At 41.2% G+C, this 18,067-nt stretch overlaps 1 protein-coding gene across 1 annotated transcript in view; it reads left to right on the top strand.

Moving 5' to 3' along the window:
- man1a1 (mannosidase, alpha, class 1A, member 1) overlaps nucleotides 1-18,067 on the top strand; it is a 161,680-nt gene that overhangs the window by 23,330 nt on the left and 120,283 nt on the right. The window lies entirely within an intron of this gene.

Genomic DNA, 18,067 nt, shown 5'->3' with positions numbered 1-18,067 from the left:
CTATCAGTTGTACATCCAAGTGCCCAGAGGGTACGCAACAATTACTGATAGCGTAACTGCCAGCAACCTAAATAAACCAGACGCCAATTACACACTAATTAAAAAATGCCAGTGCAGCCTAAGGAAACGCCTTTAAGGAACGTAAACTTGCCTCGAGGTAGAAAAACGTAATCATGTGTCCAACAGCACAGTATAGGGAAGCACCGATCCCCATCCAATACCACTGTTGAATTAATAAACAGTACACCTTGCCATTTGGAAGACAGTGAAGGCATCAGAGTGGACTTCCTTGGGTTTGAAGTCCGCTGGATGACAGGAAAATCAGAGTACGGATAGAGATTCATCCAAATGTAGTTAGATTTCTGTCTTCAGTGGTTAACTTAGTGCAGATTGTCTTTTACATACGTGTTTTATCTTTAACCACAGCTTGTAAAACTATTCGCAGTGAGCAAATGGATAATATTGTCTTAATTTCCTAAGTGTGTTAACATTGTGACGTTGATAAATGAGGTGAAAATGTAGCAGTAGTGTAAAAAAAAAAAAACCTGCAGGTGGTTGAGTAAATTAGTTGATTTAATTAAAAAAATTAAAAAAGTAAAACATTTTTCCAGCTTATGGGAATCTATGTTTAATGTTCTTGAGGATGTTAATATATTTTTCATCAGTGTTAAAGTAAACAGGCAGTTTTTTGTTTTTTCTTTCTGTTTTACATAGTCGCAAGTTTAATGCAAATTGTGCAGTATTTATGGCTGGGACTATCCAGGTATTTCCAGGTAATAAATTTGCCTAAAAGATTAGAAAATGCCATGGCAACTTCATTATTCCCTTTCTAATGCATGACTTAATTAGTCTGGAGTGGAGTGAATCTAATTCGGTCTGCTTTGTAGTGGAGGCTGTCTAATTATTACACTATCACAAGTTTAAATATCATTACCAGGAAAATATTGGACATTGTGGATTTGGAGGAGAAAAAAAAGAAAAGCGTGAGTTTGGTGAGAGCCCAGGGCTTTTATTTTTATGTTTGAATGAGCTGAGCTGTAAAAGAAAAGCATTTTTATAGAAATTGGATGTCGTGCTGGTTTGGTTTGTGGGCTGTAAATGTTACTGATAGCGATCGTATTAGCAGCTGATTGATGGACCGAGGAGCAGGGATGGGCTTTTCAAGCAAAAGCACTATTGGATAATCACCGGGAACTATTCCACCGTTCTTCGAATATTCAGGGTTGGGTTTAAAATATCGATTTTCATTTGAGAGATCCTTAGATCAATCTTTTTAATGTAGGCCATTTCCTGTTTTCTATGTTAGTCATCTCTTTCATAACCAAGCAGTTGTTATTAAAACTAAAATATCTCTCAATGAATCAATATCGAATTTGATCGAATCTGGACCTTGCCATATTTGTTTGCGGTTTGATTAACAGCTGATTAGCAGCAACTTAGCTTTTTACATTTGAAAATCTATAAATAGCAACTTTTAGTTACTTAATATGGATCCACCCGAAAAAGTAGATCAGATCAGATCAGATTATCCTCTTTCCTTGTAAGTAGTCGACCTGCAGCAAGAGGAACAACTCGGTTAACATAGAGTTGTTATCTGGGTCACTTCCTGTCCGGTCAAACCTGCTACTGCGAGTATTTGACAGCATATAGTGTGGTAGGAAAGTAAAGTTAAAAAAAAAAACATTATAATGTGGACGAGAAGACAGAAAGCTTTTTAATTTGTTTCTGTCAAATGGCCAAGATGAGCTGTTTCCAGATTGCTCTGCCACCGCCGCCGCCCAAAATCCAGCTAATCCATATTCTGCAGTTCTTCTCCATGTTGTCAGCCCAAGTCATTTGAATGGAGCACGGGGTGTATTTTCTGGCATTCTCTGCTGGTGTGTCCTCATTTCTGCCAACCTGTTAAACAAATGAGTGATGAGCTGGGGCCCCGGCTGCCGCCTGCCTCCTCTCTCCCGCCTGGCGATGGATGTAATGGAGGGAGGAAGAGAAAAATCAATCTGCCTTTCACAAAGTCTTCATTAGTTTGCCTTTTGTCAAGCGGCTGGGTCAAACCCAATTGGGCTGCTTCTTACAACCTAGAGAAAGGTCAAGTCAATAAATGTGTGTGTGTGTGTGGTCTGATACAGTTAGTAGAAGCCATACACACACACACACACAAACCCACAGGGAGGTTTGAATGATGTGCGATAAAGTGAAAAGGAAACTTTTTCTTTGTGAATAACCACATTTACTTTAAAGAAAACCTCCTTTTCAACAGCTGGCGAGTTGGTTGTGTTCAAAGAGGAAAAGAAAAACGAATTCGCGATGAAACACTTGGCAGAATTTAATTAAAAATGAGAAAAAAAAGAAAAAAAAACACTTGTCGTTGCTCAATAACACATGGCTGATGGCTGCCTCCGATCCATTTCTGCGCAGATAATGAGAGTAATCACACCACCAAGACATCAGCGCTCGTGTTTTGATTGTTACATCTTTGCTGTCAATAATTGTGCTCCAGCCAGAGTGTTATTTTTACTATGAGAACACGGTTTTAACCAAACACTTTAGTCGCAGATATAGATTGCCTCCCCTCCTCCCTCTCTCTCCTCTAACCGTCATCACTCTCTCCTCTCCTCTCCTCTCCTCTCCTCTCCTCTCCCAGACCGCCGTCAGCTCGTATCGCTCAGCGTGTAGCGTTGCTGTGCAGGTATAGGCCGGGTCTGTTGACCGCATTATCAACACTGAGCGCCGTTAAGCACCAATCAGACCACTGGGAACGGCGCTTTTTATGACCCGTCAGGTCAGTGAGTGTTGGCACTGGCTGCACTTGTTAGGAGTGTGGGGACCAATTAGGAACAGACCAGGGCTGATGGGAAATTTCTTCTCCTTTTTTTTTTTTTTTTTTTTATTGGCCTGAATTTATCGACTTGAATCTTTATTCAGTGGATTATTGATTAGTCGCTGGTGGAATTCAGTTTTTTATGATGACTGTATTGGATTTTTCTTGACAAAAGCTTCATGATTGATGTGAAGTAGTTTAGATAAGCTGCTGTGAGACCGGACTTTGCTCCAACTGCCCTGATAATGTGACTCAACAGTCGCTGCTGTGGTCCTTTGGAGAATAGTACAAATGTAACACTGCTGATTAGGGCTGCCCCCCGACCAAAGATGTTCTTAGTCGACCAATATGTCGTCATTTATGGCGATTAGTCGGCTAAGTCGTGAGTGACTGAGCTGACGTGTAAAACAAACAACAAAAAATTGACAGCGAGTGAGTGTCACGACTTCCTGTATCTGGTCCTTCAAATTAAAAGCCCTATAGCCTTTCATACAGTTTGATTTTGACTTAATTTTGACAAGAAACGGCTCCAAATGTTTTTTTTTCCTGCGAACAATGAAATTTTGGTCAACTAATGACTTTTTGGTCAACCAGTGCTTGGGCGACTATTTGGGGGCAACCCTACTACTGATATACCTGTGGTGGAAATAAACGTTTATCACATATAGGTTATAAGGAAAAACGATAGATAGATAGATAGATAGATAGATAGATAGATAGATAGATAGATAGATAGATAGATAGATAGATAGATAGATAGATAGATAGATAGATAGATAGATAGATAGATAGATAGATAGATAGTCTATGAACCAAGGGGAAAAAGGCCTTTTTAGTTGTGGTCTTCACATCCATGAGCTGAGAGCTGTTAGCATAAAAGCACTGTTTGGATAGTTGTGGTGATAATCATGCAGCAGCAATCAGACAAGTCACGCAACACTTATCTTCTGGTGTGTGTGTGTGTGTGTGTGTGATGTTCCCTGGTAACACAAAGCTCACATTACCAACTAATAGGTTTGTTATTAGTCAAAACTTGTTGGCATCAGTAATAACAAACAAGTTGAAACACGATTAAGAGGCGACGGCTCACACCAGAAGAGAGTGCTGTTTAATCGTTTGTCTGTTGCTGGAGGAAATGAAACATTGTTGATCTACAAATCCATCAGTGTAATTCTTGTTTTTTGTAGGTTTTTGGTATTTTGTTGGTAGGACTGGTGAGAAGACATTAAAGCTCAATGATCGATCCAATATCTCCCAAACAATTGATTTCCTCAGCTTCCGTTCGACCTTTGCTCTTGAACTGCAGCCATCCTGTGTACTTGTTGTAGCCATTTCCTGTTTCTCTTAAACACAAAGCTAACCTTGTAACTTTCTTTTGTGTTCGGTGCAAAATAAATGGATTTTGCAGGATGCAGTGCAGCTGTATTACTTCCTGTAAGAGGGCAGAGGAAAATTGCACTTCCCTTTATTCAGACAGGGAAGCTTTGATTTGTTCATCACTCGTTGTGGGAGTGGGGGGTGGTATGTCTTCTAAAATGGAGGAGAAAACCCAATTTTTTCCAACAATGACCACTCAGTTTGTCGAAATAACGTCTTACAAAAACAAGAACGTCACAACAAGAACCTGTTTCTAGAAACCCGTTTGTTGCTCTTTGTTGCGGTTGTGTGTTTGACAGTTTCACTTGATCCCTGTTTGATGGTCGTGGTGCAGCAGCTGCAACCATCCGTCATGGAAAAGTAAGAAACCCACTTTTCTCTCAGCAGAGAGTGTGAGGAGGCAGCATCCCTTTTTTTTCCTTTTTCTTTTTCTCCAACAATACAATACTGACCCATATATGGTTGCTGAAATACTAAACCGCTTAGGAAATCCCTCGCTGATCCCTGAGGAACTGGTCCCTAGGCGGAGAGAAGGATATTGTCCTCCGTCTCCGAGCAGCGAGAACATGTGAGGAGACGAGGTGGAAAAATGGTGAGGTGGTGGGTTTTTGTTCCAAAACAGCATGGGTCAGGAGGCAAGTTTTGTAAGCAGAAATGTCAGGGTTTCTGTAGATGGTGTCTTTTTTTTTTTTTTTTTTTAAAGATTGGTACCATCACAGGATGATCGGTTCAACTGCACCAGCGCAGAAATAAGAAATATGAGGTTAACCACAGCTCACCTGTCCTTACTATTGAATATTGTTATTATTACACAATCTGGGATTAGCTATCACATCTTCTTTTACCTGTTTTTACAGGAGTAAACACAGATTCAGTTCATTGAGTTAGGTTTATTACTCAATGCTGTTTCTACACTTTTTGATATTTCAGTCCCCCACAGAGACGCATTGATGTTGTTATCAAGCATGAAGCCAAACCCGAGCTGCTGAAGGCTCCTTTGGAAATCACGACCTCTGACCGTTCTCCAGACTGAGCCGAAGAGACAAATAAAAACCCAGCTGCAGTCATCATAGTTTATGGTGATATATACGCTCCGGTTGTTGAGTTTTTGGCTCCAGCGATACAACGAGAAGACTATTTAGACTTTTCTAAAGGCTTCACTGAGAAATATAACTTAATAGAAAGTTGCAACAAAGGTCAGAGCCTTTGTCGTCTGGTGCTTACATAAAGAATGTAAAGAGCCGTGCCAGGGTTTTTCTTGTTGGATCAGTATCTAGCCTTGACATTACTGCTAAGGAGTCTTGAATACCACGCACTTAACTGCTTCATTCATTCTGTTCAAATAACTTCTATACAGTACTAGTAAAGTGTCTTCTTATTGATGTTTATGTATGTAGTCACTGTGACAAATTGTGTTTTAAGTGTCAGCAAATTGGCCCTTATAGCATTGTGGGTACAAACGGCCGCAGGCATCAAATTGGAATCAGGCCAAAACTCTCCAGGAAGTATTTTCAGCTTTGACACGCCTGCCTCCTTCTCACCTTTAGAGTCGGTTCTGAACAATGCAACTGATATTTTTGAGACCAACACCCTAAAGATGGAACGTGGCTCGTCAATAGAACGAATCACCTTGTTGTTTACAACTACTTTCAGGTAGAAAACCAGCATGAGAACAATATGACAAACGAGAGTTTCGCTATATAGTGTATATATAATTTTTCACGTCACTATATCACCGTTTAGACTAATCTGATGTTTGTAAAGTCTATAAAACCAATGATTGGACAAACATTATTATTTCTGTGTGCACATTTTTGTGATTAGTCATGGTTATCATAGATTAGCCAGGCTAACGGTTAGCTGTTTAACTTTAATAACTCAGTGACTCAATAAACGGTCCATGAAAAAAAAAATTCCAGCGGATATCTTAGTTACAACATGACTGAGCTAACTGGAGTAGTTTCATGTCGTGTCCGATAACGGGAGGGTTTTAACAGTTGACGTCTTGATGTTAGCTTTGCTACCGCCGTTAGCTGTCCCTGTCAGCTGAGCCACTATGCTTTCTAGACATCGTGATTCCCCAAAACTGAATAAATACCACACATAGCAACACAGAAATAGTACATTTTCTTCAATTATTTCAGATAAACGGTGATAGTGGCGTGAAAAACATGATATATATAGCTAAACTCTCGTTCGTTACTATTGTTCTCATTCAAAACGTGCTGGTTTTCTACCTGGAAGTAGCTGTAAACAACAAGACGATTCGTTCCATACAAGCAACTATAGGTCGTTGTTACATTTTGTTGTTAGGCGCCCCCTAGTGGCAGTAGGAGTGTGTAAAGAGAGCTGTAGAGGTTGTTCCTTAGCTGCACGTTTTTTTTGTTTTTTTTTCGTAACTGTGATGATGAGGCTGCTGCTGTTCAGCTGCCACTGTATGCGTTGATAATTTGTGGTTGGTGTTATTTATAGAAAGCTTGACTTGTTTGCCCTCTCTTGTCTTTTTCACTTCTGCAAAATGTTTCAGCTGCACCATCTGAGAGAAATTCTCTCCTCGCTGTTAATACACCGGAGCTCACTGAGGAAATTGCTGCACCTGGGTTACCGGCCATTAGATTTGTAATTCTAATTATTTTGTACCTGGACTCGTTTGCATAGAGCATTTTTACTTAATACTCCACACGCAGGTGGGACGAAAATGGAGCCACAATTGCTTTTTTTTGTGCCGTGCCTGGAAAAGACAAATGCCTAATGGTGGATGGTTTGAACCGTCAAACACAGTGATAATAGCTTCAGTGCATTTGCCAGTTTGAGGGTCTGCTGGTATTGTGAACACCGACTCACTTATCTGCACCTGTGCATTTCGCAGTTTGACTAACATAAATGTCTGTTGTTGGAAAGGTCTGTCTGTTTATCCCAGGCTTTTATTTTGAAGTCTCCTTTTTTCCCCATATGTTTTCCACGTCAGACTTTTTCCAAGCCTTGGTAAAGTATCCCTGTGTAAAAGTGGCTTAACGGTGCGTTCAGGCTCCCAGCATCCTCTTTAATGTAAATGCAGCCCGGGGGTTGTGCGCATTTCTAAACTGTCATTCCTATTTCATGATGTTTAATGTGTCAAACCTCACATCCCCGGTCTCTGCATTTTTATCTTTTAAGATTTTCAATTTCTTTGCTCTGTCTCTGAAATCTGGGTGGTATAAATTACATGACGCAAGGAGCTTTTTTTTATTTTATTTTTTTATACTTGTTTCTGCCAACTTGATCATAGTGAATGTTTAATGCAGCCTTATTTATCCCCCATAAAAAAGGGCTGTGTGAGTGTATCTGAACCCCGTGCATTTGCTTATGTGAAATAGCAAGAACTGGCTGTCTGGGCTCAGAGATAGGGATGAAAGAGATGCAGTAATATTTATTACAGAGGTGCTGAGAGTTCCTTACATCCCCTCACAGAGAGAGAGGAAGAGAGGGGGTGGATATACAGGGAGATATTAAAACTCAGGATAGCATAAACACAGACGTGCCTGGTAAACAAGCCCGGAGCAACAGAATCAACAAATTCATGTTAAAAAAAAAAAGAGGGGAAAGTTATGCATGTTTCATCTGCTTGTTAGCTTTCACTGAAGAACTTTATCACTTCTAACCTTTGGAGAAATCAAAGCCTACTTCTTTTCTGTTGCCTCGTTAGTTGCTCAGTTTTCTGAGTCACTTCCTGCACAGATTACACATGTTATTAAGTCATTGGTAAATTCTCAGCTCAACCTGTGTAATAGTCAACATCTATCTGTTGTAACATTAAGAGAGAAAGACAGCATAGATTGTATTTCCTCTTGATTTCAGCTGATTGTATTCGAATGCCGCTCCAGATTTTCTATTTTAGACAGGACTCTTTCACATTGTGAAATTGTACATATTCTCCTTGTTCTACCATTATAGTTAAGGTAAAAACTGTATTTGTTCATGTATTTGAAGAGTATTAACTTCTCTTTATTGTTACTTCTTTTGTTTATGTGTGGATTCTTCGAGTAAAAACGCAAACAGTGCCACTCTGCCATTACAGCCCACATAGTGGTGGAAGGTGGAATTGCAGCTTTAATGACAGGGAAAGAAGCCCCGCCCCTTTTCTGTTATTTTACAGTATTGCCAACAGAAAACATATTGTATATTCCTGTGGTGCAGACTACTTTTGTGTTTGATTCTTGAGATCTACTGAGAGAGACGAAGGGGTTTGCCACTTCTGCTTTACAGGAAGTGAAATATTAAATATAATTTTGTGTTCTATAAAATGATTGTGCCTCTCTCTGTGACCCTTACACTGTTGATGACGTCACAGGATGAGCCCCTGCTGCACAGCGGTGATGAAGACATTTGAAAAACAGGAAGTCCCATGTTTGATAGAACTGCTGTGAAGGAAATGAACAGGAAAGGAAATGAGGAACGGTTTCATGTGAGAATGGTACTGTAGCTGTCAGTGGCCTAGTTCTTTTTCCTTCTTTTTTTTTTGTCTGCTGAATTAAAAGCTTAATTAAACAGCAAACTTTGATAAGATAAGAACTATACGGTATATGCCCACACAGAGCAGAACGGATTCTGTTCTCAGATGAATCACGTTCCTCGTTGATGCGTTTGTTCATAAAGCAGCACGCCACCTGCCATCGAGGGGTGGGGGGTGGGGGGTCACAGATGTCACGACCGCTTTTAATTTCCATTGTGACTCTAAGAAGAAAAATAACCCAAAACAAAACAATGTTTTCCTTTGGTTTCCCACAGCGCGACAGAGGCGAACACGAGCTGTGACGCTCTCCAGAATCAAACCAATTAATCTCAATGACTTTTTCATGGGATTTTTTTTTTTTTGATGTTCAGGAAACTGATTGAACTTCAAAGTGACGACTCAACAGTTTGTTGAGAGACTGAGTGGAAAATCACGAGTGGCCCCGCCGCTGAGCCCTCTCCATTATCATCACAGGGGCAAATAAAGCGTTTCTCCTCCTCGTCCTCGTCCTCCTTCTTCACTTTGGTGGTTTGTTTACCGTTTTTCGCTTTCGCTTTCGGTTTTCAAGACCGTTTCATCAGTCGTTCCGTCCATATTTTTTTACTAACCGGCTTTTATAGATGTCATTTATTAGTGTTTATCAGTTATCATATCGCTCTGTGTTGTTGCTGCACTTTGTAGTTTGTTGTCGTGACCCCGGGAGGTTTTGGTCTCTCTCGCTCCGTCTTCATCTTCCTCTCATTGAAATGGCAGGATGTGAAGCGGTGAAGCACCTGTACTTCGTCACACACTCACAGGGGATGCTTCTTTGGCAGGCAGATGTGTGTGTGTGTGGTTGTGTGTGTGTGTTTATTGTGTGTGTGTGTGTGTATTGTGTGTTGAAGCCCCACATTGCCAGTTGGCTGTCTGACGTCCTTATCTGCCCGACAGCCATATTGTCACCTCACCGCCCTCTTCCTCTATCTTTCTGTCACCCTCTCTCTCTCTTTCTCTGGCTATCCCTCTCTCTCTCACACACACACACACACACATGCATGTTAATACACACTTACACACACACACTGCACACACTGCACCTGTTACAAGGGCGTTAGTCACAAGTGTTTCTCCAGAGACGAATCACACACAGGCCTCGGTTTCAGCTTCGCTTTCACCACAGTGGCTCCCATGGGAACACACACTCACACACACACACACACTTGCACATGCACACATGCACACACACCTTTCCTGTGTTACACACACACATTCCCTCAGTTACAGATTACTTGAGGCACCCTGGAGCCAACAGGGTCATTAACCCCTAGATCTTTGCACAGCAGTTAATGATTTGCCATCATCATTCGTTTTGCAGCGGCACTAATGCACACACAGATACACACATACACATACACACAAACATACACGATCAATGCCAATTTTGGGGGACATTAACAGGAGGTCTCGGTGGACTTGTGCACCACCTCTGTGCTCATTTGTGACAGCGCACCACCTCATTGTTGCATTGTTAACGCGTATTCATCATGGCTGCCACCGAGGACTCACCTGTCTGCCGCAGCTCCCTCTGGAGACACAGGAAGCTTCATGCAACCGCTGCCACTAAACATTATTACCCCTGATGATGGTCTGTAAGTGGACTTTAATGTGTTTGAATTCCACTCCAGTGATTTATGTAGATTTATTCTGGAGGTATTTAAGAATTCTCAAAAATAAAAAAATTAAAATATATTGGATTTCAGAGAAAAAAAAAAATCAAACACTTTCGAGGTAGAACATTTGAGGTAGGCGTACAGTAGGGTGAATCATTGTCTCTGATTGACTTTTCCAGTTCTGCGCTATGCAGAACTTTTTAACTTGACTTTTTAACTCTTTTTTTTTTTATTTCTAAGCTGGTTCTTCTTTCTTTTTTTATTTAAATATGTTTTGGGGCTTTTTTTGCCTTTATTTGATAGAGACAGGAAATATGGAGAGAGAGGGGGAATGACATGCTGGTTCTTCTTTCCAAGATTGCCACTTTTCTGACTGAGAGGCTTTTAAGTCTGGGGACAGACAGAAGACCTAAGGTCATGGGGTGGAGTATAATGTATAAAGAGATCAGACAAGTGTGAAGGCCACTTTTTAGAATAATTTATATAATTAAAAACACTTAAATAGCAGTATATGATTCATATCTGTTCCTTTTTTTTTAAATCTCTTTTTTTCCATTGCAAGTTCAAGAAGTCACAGTTACAAGAATGAGGAGTGCTTTTAATTTGAAAGAATGGATACAGGAAGTGAAGAGGGACAGAGATGAGATGATGAGGAGGGAGAAAGGTAGCTTTACCTTGCAGGTCATTATATGAGAATTTTATCACCTCATTATCTTTTATCTCTGCAATATTCACTCTAACTGCAGGTGAACCACACGGCCACACCTCTCAGTTTTTAAGGTTAGTGTCCAGAGATATAGGCCTAGTTGTTGCACTGACTGGACATGATGCATGCTGGGAGAAACCGTTAATATAATACATCCATGGGAGAAACCCCCAGTGGGCGGCCATGTCCCAGGACTGAGCCTTAATAAATAAATCAGTTTTTCTATTTCAACGGTCACGTGCTCATTGGAAAAACACAAAGTCTAATCTGTGTTATCCATCAAAAAGCGTCAGCTCTGGCCTTCACTTTTATTCTGGGCCGAACCATTTATCTAGTTTGTGTCTGTGTGTTTGTGTCTTTTTATTCCCCGCTGCTTTGTGTTAGCATCCCATAACACAATTTCTCCTCCATTAGCTTTGCTGCTGTCTGGAAACAGTTGCAATTGCATAAAGGGGGGGGGAGGAGGACATGGGTCTGGCTGCTTTTGCGTGTGTGTGTGTGTTGTGAGGATACGTGCATGTGCTTGTATGTCATCAGTGAACACAACACAGTTATTAGCTCAGTGGCGGAGGCAGATCAATAGGCTGAGAGGAGAGGTGGAGCAGGGGGGCGACGGAGGGTAGGGACGAATTGAAGAGCCAGAGAGGAGGTGGTGATTGTCAACACTCCTCACTCAGCTTTTCTCTGGAAAATAATCCCACCCTCCACTCTGTGTGTGTGTGTGTGTGTGTGTGTGTGTGTGTGTGTGTGTGTGTGTGTGTGTGTGTGCGTGCTCTTGAGACGAGAGCAGGTGTGTGCGTGTGCTTAAGATTTTCCGGCTAGATTGGACTTGATGCCGATGCCCTAGAAAACCACTGCACCTTAAACACAGAGCCAATTAGCACGGAGCTACGGTATTGTAGCTACGTCTGAATATAGCTTCAGCCACCACAGAACTAATAACAGTGGTCAGCCTCGAAAATCCCGAGCAGTTAATCCAATTAGAGTCAACACATAGGGATCCTGAGCATTAAATCCAATCAGAGTTATTACACAGGAATGTTTAGTTTTCTGAGCCACACTTACATTTACACACCGAATTAGAGAACAGCGACCTGTGCATAGTAATTAGCTGTCGTTTTACACAATCTGACAAAATACAGTCCCCTAGGAAATCCTTGTCTGAACTCCCGCCAAATTCTCAGATTATATTGAGCAATTACTGAAATTTCAGAGCATAACATATAGGCAAATTAGCTTCTATTATGAGTTTGGCTGAAAATGACAGAAAAAGCACCAGAACCTGGATGTAAACAGAGACACTGTTTAGCCTGTTAGCTTAAAGGATAAAGTGTTGAGTTCAATAATAAACCCCCTCGCCTTCTGTTTCCTCAGACATAGTCATGGTAAAAAAAGAAAAGAAAAAAGAAGCAATCTTAAAGGAAAAATGTATTCCCCCGACTTTTATCCTGTATCTCCTTGTAATTGTTCATTTCTTTATGTTTGACAAATTAACGTCAAAATATTGCGAGCATGACTCATACTATATTGTCTTTCAGAAACAATGTAGCCAAACTAGCAATGTATATTAGCTAACATATTAGCGTCTGTTAAAATGATGTCATTTCTTTGTGTTAAAATGCTAACAACAGCTAAAACTTATGAAGAAAGCACCAGAACCCGGAGGGTAACTAATGTAAACAGACACATTGCTTAGCCTGTTGGCTAACACCTTGCCTTCTGTTTCTTGGGACATATTCATCTTTTTAAAAAATGAAACAATTTTAAAGGAAAAATGACCCAGTTTTTATCCTGTATCTCCATGTAAATTGTTCATTTATCTCTTGCTGTTTGCCAAATTAATGTTGAAATATTGCGAGCACGGCTCATGTGTTGTTTCACTCCAGAAACCTTTTCACTATTTGAATCATCAACACTTTAAAACTGCCCTTCCCCTTTTATCACTGACAGCATAATAGGCTAAATGTGAACTTACTTTGCTTCGAGGAGGCTACTGCTACTCCGGGGCACCTTTGTGTTGGTGTATTACTTCTTATCTAAGCAGCACATTGTAAACATAAAATAAAGAAAAAAATCTCATATTCTCACCCACAACGTGCTTTAAGTATCTTTTCTTTGCTTGTGTTTGTGAGAAATCCTCCTCCCACAGCAAATGATGGAAGTGATGATGCTAATGGACGCTACACATAGACTCTGGCTCCTATGGTAAATGGACTGCACTTGTACAGTTTTGTTTACAGTGCATTCAGGGCTTATTTCTTACTCAGTATGCTCATCAAAATGGGGAAAAAAACATGATTAAGAAGATACATATAATCCTGGTGTTGGATCTGATCCCTGGTTTGTTTACAGTATTCTCTGTGGTCTTGACCTCAGCGTCCTCGGACAGATGTTGGATCAGCTCTAGTCCTCCTCATGTGATGCAGCGCAGCGCGTTGAGTGGAACAAGAGTATTTGAGTAGATCCCTTAATGTGACATGCATATAGGAGCAGTAATTAGCAGGCTCACTGGCTGTAATTAGTGGGTTTAAATGGAGGAAAGCTATCGCTAGCTGTCCTTTTGATGTGTGTGGGAGATGTTATGCAAACGAGGTGGCTTTTGTTCTGTGCATGTGTGTGTGTGTGTGAGGATGTGAAGACACATTTTTGACTCTTGTGTGATGTTTACCTGTCAAAAAAAAAGGTTTAACCAGCGCTTCACTGTGTCAAGGGGCTGAAATAATAAAAGACATGATAACGTGCATGTGAGGTGCGTTCAAGTGAGCGTGTGCGTGGTCCCTGTGCAGCGCTGGGGAGATGCAGACGAGTCTCCGGGAACAAGAGGTAACGCTGCTAATTATGCGCTCTCTGTTCCTCCGCACCACACTGTGGCATATTCACATATGCAGTGGAATCTATTAACAGTTGTTCAGTGAAAAGCACGAAATCAGAGCCTATTCATGCACGAGGCTCCTCAGCTGGCGCCGCGGTAACCTGCTGAAGACCATCTTTGTTGGAGACGTTGTCAGTCAAGCAGAGCCAGGAATAAATGAATGAATGAACGAGTGAACTCTCGGGAGCTTCGCAGCAGTATACGCAGTGCACACACACACTCGTTGCTCTTTTCCAGAGTTCAGTCATGGCTGAGCCTCTGCATGTGCTCTTTTGAACATCTTAAGATTAATAAAAGCTTTGTATGTATAAGCATACAGTATGTCATCCTTTGATTATCAGGTTCAGTCTAGAATCTGTAGTGTTACATCTGTTATGACATCTCATGCTGATATATGAGATATTTGTGATTATCTTCCACCATGCAGATACTTTATGATTAGCACAAACTACGTTATCAACTTTCTTTCTTTCTTTCTTTTAAAGTATTTAGTATTTCTGGGGGCTTTTATGTCTTTAATGGATGGGACAGTTGGAGGAAGACGGGAAATGGGGACACAGAGGGAGGGAGAATTGCATGCAGCAAAAGGCCCATATGGGGTGCCTGCTTTATCAACTGAGCTATACAACAGCCCAACTTTGAGCATTTCTAAAGTCTTCAGTCCTCAGTTTTTTTAGGTCATCAATCATTTTTAGGTTCTCAACTTCTTAAATCTGTGAATTTTAAGGTTTTAACCAAAAACAATTAAAGGGATAGTTCAACATTTTGGAGATAGAGTTGTTTTTGAGGCAAATACAGAGACTGCTTGCTGAAAAACTGCCCCTGAAGGCAATGCGTATCAGCGGTTTTGCATGAATTTACCTCTAAAACAACTCTGTCTGGTAATGTTCTGTTCTTCTTATCTCATAGCGTGGTGAATGTGCAGGTCACATCTTGTCCACCAGAGCGTTTTGGAGTTGTTGGATTGTGTATTTGATGAGTTTGATGAGGGAAACCAAGAAATCCCATGAGCCTCCGTAGCTTAACTCTGAGCAGCTCGCGGCTCTTCTCCGCTGTAAAAATAGCTTGCACCGACAAATAAACGTAACAAACCTACTGCTATGACTATAGGGATTATGGCAATGGGCCAATTTGCCAAAATGTTGAACTATCCCTTTAAAGATGTAATGTTGCGGTCCAGGAATTCATTTTCCTCAAATTCCCTCCAAACATTTATTGCCGAACAATAATAAGATGAATGGTTAGTAGACCGGAAACGATCGGTTGAGTGAGAGGAAATTGATGAGCACCAATTTTGATGGTCTTGTTAATGGTTTCCCAGGTTACAGCCTCTGTGAATGCTCTGCTGGTTTTTCTTCTCCTCAGTCCTCTGCAATTACAAGCTGAATATTTAGGTTTTTAACTTTGAAAACATCATCTTGGACTTGTTTGGAACAAAGAATGAATTGATTAATTGAGATGATGTGCAGATAACTCAGTTGTGACCAACGCTGCTGTTATTCACTGTCATGCATCAACATTTTCCGACAGCCTCAAATAGAAACGTGATTGTACGGTGCCTTTTTTTGTTTTGTTTTATGTTGTAATATAGTGGAGCATTTCATGGTGTAGGTATCAAAGGCTCATTTATATTTCATACAACTCTACTTCAGCTTGTCTTGCTCTTGCCGTTGTATGTGTAGTGGCTGTGAGACACTTTGCTATTTCCTGACTGACTGACTGACTTTACTTAACTTAAATGGCTCTCGCTCCATGATTGAACCGACGGGGTCAGCCCGCCGGTCAACCTCTGTTACTAAAAACTTCAGTTTCCAGGGCAACTGGGTCAGCCTGGTGTGTGGTCATCTATCTGCACCCACCTCTCAAATGATCACAGCTAATTGTTGTTATTCTTAGCGAATGTCTGGCCCCAGACTGAGCTGAGTAACAGTGAGTCAGCAGCGGTAACACAAGTAAGTGTGCCACTGAGCCCTGCTGGTTGTAGTTTCACACACACAGAGAGAGAAAGAGGGTGTGTGTGTCTGTGTGTGTGTGTGTATTATACAGTTATATGATCTCCTAGGCGAGATGGTGCAGGCTCTGAATCAGCTTCACTATCACTTTTCTGAACGGTGTGCTACATTCAGGTGCACAAAGCGGGGATTGTGGTGCTTGTGCAGTCAACCCATACACTCCATAGGTTACAGCAACACAGCACCACATAGAAGTGTGTTTGTGTGTGTGTGTGTGGACAGATTTTCCATCTGAAGGTGGAGGATAAAGGGTTTTAGTGCGTCTAATCCAGAGGCAGGTTTTAGAAAGCTCTGGGACAATGCTGTATAACCTGGATTAGCAGGACACAGACACATGCAGAGCTGGAGGAGGAGCCACATCTGAGGCTGAAATGAGAAACCAGTGTTCACGCTGCTATCGAGCCTCCAGCCAGCACCGTATTAAAATGAGATGAAACTTCAGCCGGCTGGGGGGACTCGGCTGGTTTCAGCAGCAGATAATGGGACTCAGCAGAGGAAAAATGTTCCCATTCACAGGGAACGACTGAGCGCTGTCTGGCTTTTGTTTGTAGCAGCGGATGGATGGATTAATCTGACGCTGATCATTATTTAACAGGTCATTTTACACCTGATGTACAGAATAACATCAATAAGTAATCACTCTTATTTATGTCTCCATGCGTGAGGCTCTTTCTTCTATATTCGTCTTATTTATCTCGAGTTGTTTGTTATTATCTAAAAGCCCAAAATAGTATGAAGGAAGATTTCCATGTCTTCTTTGATTATTGATCAGCTCTACGTTCTGCATTAATACTGTGAACGTATATCAAAGCCTTAGTCCACAGAGAAATGCACACAGCCTGTATCCAGGAAGCAAGCTTTAAAGGGGACATACCTGCATTTTCTTTTTTTCTTTTTTTTTTAATATAATTGATCATTTTCAGGTTCCCTATATTGAAATCCATGAGATTTTATGAGCTGTTCCCTCGGTTGTCTTCCAGTGATGTGACTAACTTTCGAATTTGCATAACCCCACCCCTACCTGTACCAGTAGAAGGGGCGGGGCAAGCAGTGGTTCATTTGCATTTAAAGGGACAGACACTGAAACCAGCCGTTCTAAACAGAGCTGTTTAGAGAGGATGAAAAGAGCTGTGATGTTTGATCCTTGAAAAGACACGTGGGAACTATTTTAATTTGTGGAAAAGGGGCATAACATGTCTCCTTTAAAAGGAGTCATCAGTACTTCCTGTGACTTTGTGATGTCACAACAAAGCAGTCACCAAAACCCCGCCCATCTGGACCCACCATCCAACCTTTGCAGGATTTGATTTCTCTGTTGTGTTTTACATGAAATCTGCTCCAATCACTCAGAAAGCAGTCAGCCATTGAGAAGAGAGGCTCAGAGCCTCCTCTCTTCTGATTGGCTGACACCGACCTGTTGTTGCTATGGCTCCAGAGAGAGGAGATGTAGGCTACCATTTTAAAGTTGAAAAATAACTCATGTGGGAATTCAAAAGCTTTCATGTGCATATTGTGACATGTTGATTTAAATAAGTTAACAAATGCTGTCTTTGCTCAGAAGAGTGTGTTGAACATGTGTCTTTACATGCGCTGCGTGTTGTTTTCGAACATGTTGACGTGTGAAGTTCTTGCTCGTGTTATTTAATTATGGTACTTATTGATTTCAGCTCGGTCCAGACGCATCGCTCATTAATTTCAGAGCCGGTGGGTTTAAACCTCTCCCATTGTGATTGGATTTGAGGCTTTTTTGCCGGGGACTGATCAAGAAGTGAGAAAACGTAATTTCACCTCTTGGAGAGAGGTATTGAACACAGGCCCACTCCTCTGTGTTTTCATTTGGAGCTACCTTCAAAGACGTGAGAGCTGCAGCATTGAACCCGTCGCCTTTAATTGTAAAAAAAAATGCGGAGAAGAGAAGTATTCTGGCTGCTGCTTTTGAAACGTGCATCATTGTGTCAGTTACTCGGCTCCTATTAAAACTGAGTAACTCCTCCTGGTCCAGGTCTCAGGCTGCCACTCAAATGAAACAAGACGTTTGAGTCTTGTCTGGTGTGAACTTTGGCTTCAGGAAAACGTAATCAGCTTCTTTTTTTCTTTTTTTTTCCCCTCTCCCTGACATTTTAGCGACTGAATCATTC

The sequence above is a fragment of the Trachurus japonicus genome, chromosome 24 (assembly GCF_045865225.1).
Source record: "Trachurus japonicus isolate A0001 chromosome 24, Traja_1.0".
Taxonomy (NCBI): domain Eukaryota; kingdom Metazoa; phylum Chordata; class Actinopteri; order Carangiformes; family Carangidae; genus Trachurus; species Trachurus japonicus.
Note: the sequence above shows the minus strand (reverse complement) of the source record. Positions and strands in the feature narration are given on the sequence as shown.